Source organism: Empidonax traillii, unplaced genomic scaffold (genome assembly GCF_003031625.1).
Source record: "Empidonax traillii isolate 1590-97213 ecotype Southwest subspecies unplaced genomic scaffold, ASM303162v1 scaffold634:size670481, whole genome shotgun sequence".
In the NCBI taxonomy this organism is placed as follows: domain Eukaryota; kingdom Metazoa; phylum Chordata; class Aves; order Passeriformes; family Tyrannidae; genus Empidonax; species Empidonax traillii.
Window position 1 is genome coordinate 340,197 of NW_020955827.1, and position 8,457 is coordinate 348,653.

At 43.5% G+C, this 8,457-nt stretch overlaps 1 long non-coding RNA gene and 3 other non-coding genes across 4 annotated transcripts; 2 read left to right on the top strand and 2 right to left on the bottom strand.

Annotated features, from left to right (window-relative positions):
- Positions 1-6,443: 6,443 nt before the first annotated feature.
- On the bottom strand, positions 6,444-6,515 carry TRNAW-CCA. Its single transcript has one exon. It is a non-coding gene; the product is annotated as a tRNA-Trp (tRNA).
- A 336-nt stretch (positions 6,516-6,851) lies between these two features.
- LOC114065279 lies at positions 6,852-7,825 on the top strand. The gene is made up of 2 exons (XR_003572911.1): positions 6,852-6,949; positions 7,527-7,825. It is a non-coding gene; the product is annotated as an uncharacterized LOC114065279 (long non-coding RNA).
- On the top strand, positions 6,933-7,004 carry TRNAD-GUC. The gene has a single exon. It is a non-coding gene; the product is annotated as a tRNA-Asp (tRNA).
- TRNAD-GUC lies at positions 7,153-7,224 on the bottom strand. The gene has a single exon. It is a non-coding gene; the product is annotated as a tRNA-Asp (tRNA).
- Positions 7,826-8,457: the final 632 nt, after the last annotated feature.

Genomic DNA, 8,457 nt, shown 5'->3' on the forward strand with positions numbered 1-8,457 from the left:
ACCTGCAGTGATTCCGGTGACCTGCCGCCGGCTCTGCCCGCGCCGCCGCCCCCCAGGGCTGTCCGCTTGGCAGAGCGATGGGCCGGGAGGGCACAGGAGCTGCCTCTCCCACGGGATAACCGCGCTGGCCACCGCTCGAGCGCGCGGCTGCGCCTGGCCCGTTAGCTGTGGGCTCCAGAAGAAATCCAGCCGGGAAACCGGTAGCTAATCTGTTACTGCGACTGCTGCCGTTGCGTGACTGAAACGTTAACAACAACAACAAAAAAATCGCATCTATAGTATCGCAGAGTTTGAAAGGCACACAGTTGTTTTATTTATTTATTTTATTTGCGTATTTATTTATTTATTTACTTATAAAACCGACTTCAACAATTTTGCAAGTGTGTCCCTGCTGGGGAAGTAAGACTGAGTTTTAAGATAGTCTTGCAGTCTCTAAATAAGCGGTTGAATCTTTCTGTGTTTACATGCTGCTCGCTGTGAACAAGCACTGCTTGTATTTTATCATCGAAGGGTTTAGTATTTAGAACTGACTATATATCCTATGCTTTCGAGAACTGCCTTCCAGTATTAGAGATAAGAATTTAAATGTGAATTTGCTCATCAATCATGGACCTAAAACAGGATTATTAGTGTTTGCCCCCACTCCTCTTTATGTTCCCGAAAGAGTTTTAAATTGCTGTTGAGGAAGGGGATTTCCACTGTTTGGGTGTACTCCACCATGGAGCTGTTGTTCCTGTTTATCTCACCATAGCTGCAGTATCAGCTAGATGAAGGTGATGGGGGTTATCTTTGTTGTGTAAAGTAATTTCGAGGCAAATCAAGGACCCACCCACAGGAAGCTTGAACCTTCCCACTGAAGAATTGGTGTGGTGTAACAAAGTAATTAATACAAGTGAGAAGCTTTGCTTGAGGAATTTATTTTAGAGCAAGTAGTTCTATGAGGTGGCAATCATCTGAAGTTCATTATAACTGATATCTGAAAGTGCTTGTTTCTTGGTGTTGTATATACTTCACATATTAGTTTGCTATACAGAAAAGCTGAACAGTGGGCAGAAACCTCTTCCATTAATAGCATACACAGCAAATATGTATCAGTGTGGATTGACTAGTATTATTTACTTTAAAGCCTGAATAGAACAAGTGAGATGGTTCTATATATTTTTCAGCATATCTTATCCAACACTTTTCCAGGAACATGGGTATTACATGACAGGTCTCTATTTAAAGGAAATTTAATTCCTTTCCGAATTTGATAGTACTAAAGTATGGATAGTATTTTTCACCTTAAAAAGCTTTTAGGTGCCTTGAAAAATAGACTTTCCCCCACCTTTAAGAATTCGCTTCTTATTCAGGTATGGAACCAGTTGCACAGCATGCTTCAGAGAGATTCTTCAGCTATCATATTAATGTAAAAAAATAAGCGTCTCAACTCATACCAAGTCTAAAGTGTTTTAAAGCAGTGTAAGGGGAAACTGAGTCTGGGGAATTTTTAGCCAAAATTAACTGTGAAAATACAATCTAAAAACTTGGTTCAGTCACCATTTAACACCATGGACAATAATGGTACAATAAGGCCTGAAGCTTGTTTTCTGACTGTGCTTCTCACAAGAATGCAGCCACCATGTGCAACTCATCATAATGTGCAATACAGGTGGTGCTGGCTTTTCTTGTGAGTGGCCCTTTAGGAGTGGAAGGAACCAAAATTGTTGAGCTTGAAGTCTAAGTACGTTGATGGTAAGTCTGGTTTTAACACATAGCACAAAAAACCCCAACAGGAACATAGTATAAAGTAGTAAATCATTACAGTTCAGCTTTGGTCATAACAAATGGATGGGTTGACTGGCCTTATCTTGGATCTGGGTTTTATTTGTTTTCTTTTTTTGCTGTCAGGCAGAACTTTATGCATAGAAGCATAAAGACAGCAGAAACTTGACATCTTATGTGTCGCTATTTATTCAAACTCCAATACAGAGGTTGTGGAGCCACTGAGGTTGTGGCTCAGATTAATTAATTAAATTAAACATTAATTAAAGTACATGTTTACAGTCCATTTAAGTTTTGGAGTAATTTCTCCAACTATTTTGTGTGTGTGTGTGTGTGTGTGTGTGAATTATTTACTTTGTTACATTGTTACACTGATGTAACTCCCTTGCACAGACACGAACTCTTCTATTGCTTTAACTTGAGCTGCTTCCAAAGCACCATACAATAATTTAGTATTCATTAGACTTCTCTGGTAAGCCAAGTCCCTAAACCATCCTTGGCACAAACTGTCCCTTATTGGTTCTGCACTTTTTACTGTTTCTACTCTTTATTGTTGCACCTTGGGATCAACAGGTGTTCTCCAGGCAAAGTAAAGATGGGAAAGTAATATAAGAAAGCACCAAAATGTGCACATGCGTGACGATTAACACTGGAACCTGCAACTTTTAGACCTTTATACAGCCGAGGAGCTGCACCTTTATCGTTTGTTTTGTTTGAAGGAAAGTAAGTCACGTTTTGTAGCATTAGGCAGCAGTCAAGGGGCCTAAGGGAATGAGTCCATTATGGATGAGCTCAGAAGATCTTTCTAATGTTATTACAATGGGGAACAAACCCCGCAAATGTGAGGTGGTCCATATGCCTATCCAAGGATTTGTTTCGTCATTGTTTAGAATGTGGAACTGTTGTTTTACCATGCCTTCTGTGAAGCATTCCAGTATTTGAATGTTTATCCCCAACAGCAAATTCTGGTTTTCAAAGACCAGAATACCCACCTCTACCTGAGAAACAGGTAGTCACACTTCATCTCTTGTTGGTATAAATGCTGACAAAAAGGAAGCTTAGAAAAAAAAGTGCAAATATTGTGAGACTGTGGCCACTTTTAGTGGTTAAAAAAGTGTTGTAAGCTTGCCTAAAAATGTGAAATATGCTGCAAGGAGAAGCCAAAAATCTTTCCTTTGTAGGACCCTCCCAAATGTCTGGAATTTGTTAGCTTTCCCGAGTGTGAGAAAGAGATTTTTGAGTCATACATTCATGTCTTTAACATGAAAACATTGAATGTCTCTTAAGCTGTCTCAGATTTCTAGCTCTGAGTTTCCCCAAGTGTGTGATTCCTAATCTCTAAGGCTACCCATAAAAATGAGATAAATAGCTTATGTTGTGAGACACTGAAAAAATATGTTTTCTATATCTGTGTGTTCAAAAAAGTAACCTATGTTGAGCGAAGGGCTTGGAAAACACTCTATAACGAAGTATAGATGTATAATTGGCATTCGTGTGTAACATTTGCCTCGTAACACATAATATTGTGAAGACTATAAATTTGTTCATAGCCAAGGCATTTAAGTAAGTGTTGCAGACATGCCCTTGCCATAGACTGAGCTGATAAGAAAATGTAAAAAAAGCTATACATGAAGTATTAATTCAGTCTTGGTGCACAGCAGGTTTCACTATGAAAATGATATTACATCTGAGTAAGGCAATAGAAACTGGAAAGCATTACTGTAAATAAAATAAGCAGTTCCCTAAGCATTATAGTGCACTGTAAATATACTTTTTGGAATCAAATAATTTCTTTTTCACATTCTTGATTAATTTAGAAAAATTAGGGGCTTCCAAATAACTCTAGCTTTCTTATTAGAAACGTCTGAAGTAGAAGTAGCAAAGTGATAAGGAAAAAAGCATGCCCTACTATAATGGACCATATTGCTTCTGGAGCAGTTCTAGAGCTGCCAGCCACTGAGGAATGCTGGTCTGTGGTGTCGCCTGACATGGTGCACAGACGGGTGAATACAGGGGTTTCCAGCACAGTACAGCTGCTCCCAGACAGGGAAAGAAATGGGTACAACTGCTTTAAAACTTCTTACTGCTGAAACTGTGATAGTCAAAGGCCTGTATCAACAAAGACTGAAAACAGAAGTATCAGCTCCTACTTAAATACACTGACAAATGAAATGAAAAGGGCAATTTTTAGGGTAATATCCTTTACTGAATCATTTCCAAACTATAATTATTTGTACATCTATTTCTATCATATACAGACAGAGATAATGCAAAAACTCTATTTACCATATGTAAGCTATTACGTCAGCTCCACAATTTTTTGAAGCTTATGTACATTTATGTTATTGTCTATAGTTAGCTAGGAACAATTTCACAAGAAAAAAAATCTGTGTTAAGAGATTCATTTGGGTTACAAAATAAAGGATTAAATAAAAGTTAGAAAGAGACAAAAAGCATAGAAGCACACGTGCTGTTAAAATGCTGGTGAGAGACAAATACCCACCAGCATATTTAAGTGCCTCAGAATTAATGGAGTCAACTTGATAAAACAGCTGTGAGATAAAAGAGAACTACTCTCCCCACTTCACTGTTAGGAAATTGAGAGGGAGAGTTTGCATATAGCTAAGTTGCATTTAATTCTTTCATTTAGTTTTGAAACATAACTAGATTGTTTCAATTTAGGGACAGTGGGCTCTCTCTCCAACCAGCTGACAAAAGCCTTAACCAAGCCATTAGTATTTGTGGTTGTTGCTGCAGGGGATGGTCCTGCTCTCTATCCTGTCCTGGTGCTTTTCTTGTGTTGGCTCTAGTAGCTGTGCTGCCAGATCTGCATGCTGAGCCAGCAGCTGCTGCTGTGCCATTGCAAGACATGATCCAAGTGGAAGGAGGGGAATGTGCAGGCAGGAATGGACAGGGCAGAGCAATACGGACTGTTTTGTGACAACCTGCACTCAGGTATATTAGTGTGAAATCACACCCAGAAAACTTTGACTCCTATAAGCAGATCTTCTGTATTGTCACTAGATGAACCCCCTTACTGCAAGCCAGAGGTATTGACTGGCAACAAACTGCCATGTTTAGAGCAGAGCACCTGCTTTGGCAGAGGTACAGGAATGCAAGCAGATTGCCACCACTTCTTACATCCAGCTCTCTGCATGGTGAGGCAGAGAGACAAGATACTTTGTGGGATCACGGAAATACATAACAGATTATGCATCCCACACAAAATGCATCCATCTCACAGTTTACCCATAAAAGAAAAGAAAAAAAAAAAAAAAGGACTAACCACATAAATGGAAGTCCTGTCAGCATAGCATGTGAGGCAGTCCTCCCTGTCCACTCAGACCTGGTAAAATCTGAGTCAGCTGAAATACTGCAATCAGTTCTGACCATTTAAAAACGCAACTTTTTTGGAAAGGCAAGAGATACAAACAATCAGAGCCCCAGCAAACACAGTTTGTTACTCTAGAACTGCTTTAGAGAGGAATAATGAATTTCAGATATGTAAGAAGTATCTATAAAAAAGAAGGGAATAAACTGTTCTCCAGCACAATGACACAAAGGCTGGATTTAAGTTACAGCAAAAGAGACATCAGAATTAAACTACACATAGTCCCTTTGTAATAGTAAGAATAGCAAAACACTTGAACAGATTGCCTAAGGAAGATGTAGAACTTCTGTATTTGAAAGGTTTGAAGCATATACGGAAAAAATATAAGCCTGTAAACCCCAAATTATTTGGCTTAAAAAAACCCACATAATTTGATGACTGCTGAGTCTGGTTTCTAGGACTTCTGTATTCATTTCTTGTACAGTTTACAACATTAATCATCAGTTCTTACAAAGTGAGAATTGTGTCTGTGGCATTCTCTCTGTTCCTCAAATTCAGGCCCTCGACAAACTACTGTTTCTCTTCTAATTCAATTTCATCAAGTGTCAAACTTTACGGTCTCTCCAAATCACTAAAGTACTACTTCTAGGACTCACTATCTCATGTGTCGATCAAAGCTAAGTACTCTCTGTGCCTTTCTGCCTCTGGCACCTCAGCATGTGGAGATGGTTACTCTGAGAAAACTCTTCTGTTCTTCAGCCTAACCCTCTGAGGTGCCCCCCATGGGCACCCTGGTCCCCCCTCCCTCCCTGTCAGGGTCTCGTTCTTCTTCAGGGTTATTAAGAAAAGTATCTGTCTGAGCTCTTGACTCCGTCAGACCACTTGCTGCCTCTGCCTTTACTTCCACTCCCTGTTATGTGAATTTCTGTACTGAAAACAATGGTATCCCTGCCATTTTGGGGAACCCTGTCCCTGTTAAAATGTATACATCTATTATATATATATATATATATATATAAATCTGTACAACTTTCTGAATCCTTCCTCATCATTTCCATATAGTGAGTTGTGTTTATAAAGTCAGTCTTTAGACACGCCCTTGCCTTTTGTGTTTAAGCGTGATGTTCGAAAATCCTATATACACAAAGACATACCAATTTAATCCAACGGGATCTTTATGATTACATTGCTACGGCACCAATCCTATGCCATAACCCCCACTAAACCCTCAGCGCCGTGCTGCCCTCTCAGCCGCAACCGAAAAGAGTAGACTCTGGGCTGTAGGGAGAAAAAAAACCCACAATAACAGTAGTGTTCCTCAGTTTCCCTCGCGAGGAAGAAAAGTGAGTGACCCCGACGTGATTCGAACACGCAGCCTTCTGATCTGGAGTCAGACGCGCTACCGTTGCGCCACGAGGTCCTGCTGGGTTTCGGCAAACAGAGAGTTACAAGATGCCCATTCCGGGTCGCTGGCCGTGGGACCCCCAGGGTTCGAGGAGCCGGGAGGGTGCGGAGGGCTCAGGCTGCCGCGGGGCTGCGGCTGCAGCGCCCAATGGGCCAAGTCCTCGCCCGCTCCGGCCCTTCTCCTCCGCCACTGTTTCGTTTCCCGCCTTCCCGCACAAGTGCGTTACATGTCCCCACCCACACCCCCGATATCGGCCCCCAGCAGTGACGAGCCCGCTTCCCGCGCCGTTGCAGCCGTACGCAGGCTCGTTTGTCCCCACTCCCGGTTCTGTCGCTCCTCTGCCGCAAGCCCTCCGTTACTACCACCCAGTACCGGGAGTGGTTGTGTGGATTCCTATAAAGCCAGTCCCACGAAGGGTGCTCTCAGGGCAGTTCCTCGTTAGTATAGTGGTGAGTATCCCCGCCTGTCACGCGGGAGACCGGGGTTCGATTCCCCGACGGGGAGGCCTAGCAATGTGCTTTTCCCTCCCGGCGCGAGGGGGCGCAGGGGCAGTGCCCGCGCGCGCACAATTTTTCGCTCGGGGCTGAACGGCCGGCCCAGCGCGGCGCGCGCGCCAGCAAAAAGTGCCCGCGCGCTCTGATCGAGCGCGGCCCTCCCCGTCGGGGAATCGAACCCCGGTCTCCCGCGTGACAGGCGGGGATACTCACCACTATACTAACGAGGAGCCGCGCGCCGCAGCAGCCCCCGCGCCGCCCCTGCCCGCGGGGGAGGGGCCGGCCCCGCTCGGCCCGCGCCCAGGCTCCTGTTTGCCCGGATCCTGCGGGAATTGGCGCGGGCAGGGAGAGGCGTGGTGCTCCCACCGCGGCCCCTGGCTGCCCTCCCGCCGCACCGCCCGCGAATCTGCGTGCCCGGATTCCTGGAAACTGCAGCGCCAGGGAACTGCCGGGCTGGAGGCGAGGCGGGGGAGCGGAACGGCACAAGCAGCTCGGGTGTCTGAGTTTCTAGTTTTGCATCTCGTTCACGCAGAGTTTCTTTTTACGGGAACCTGAGAAGCCCTGGAGTCAGCAGTCCCTGAGGTGAAGGGACCCGAGCACCTGCTTCTTACCTACCTAAAAAAGGAACGAGGGAAATGGAAACCAGCTACTCTGAGATTTGAGAGTAAAAGGCTGGACACAGACTGACCATCTGTCTTGATGCTGACCCGGTCAGCAGGAACATGGTTGTAAGTTTGTATGGCAGTGACATTAGACAGGAAACTATATTTAATTTGCTGGCTTCTTAGATGAAGAATTAACACCCCATAATAAACAAGCACTTAGAACAAATGGTGTTTCTCTTTTGATGAGCTCCGCTACTGCTAGTATTTCTTTGGATAAAAGGACCTCAGCTTTGCTTTTTCAGATAATCACAGCTAAAGAGCAAACAGCTACCCATACGTAGACTTCCAAATATAAGTGTCCTGTAAACAAAGCATTTCTGAGAATTTGCCTTCTAATTTAAACGTTTGAATGTGAACATGTGTTTCTCAGTGCATGCAACAGATTCGAATTTTGTCCTGACAAGTGGAAAACATAACTTCAGTCTCATAGTAATTTCATTACTTTAGATGTAGTGTAATGAGATGTATTGTGGGGCTGTGGTCAGGTGATAGGCTTTAAACCTCCAAGAACAGTATCAAAATCAGTGTTGCCAGGCTGGTCTACATTTACTGTACATGATCAAATTTTATTTAAAAGATGTTAATCTTGAAGCTGGGAGACTTTCTAATAGATCAAACATTTCACGTTTGAATTTTATGCGACCACTCCCACTCAGTTTAGATCCTTTTGCTAGTCCCTTCTCAGTTGCTTCTCTTCATTAACCCCTGTGGCTGGGGAGCTGAGCTGTGACCCTTTGTGTAAGTTGTGGCGCTTGCTGCAGCCAGACCTTCCCTTACTGTTGCTCTTTGCCTCAGGCT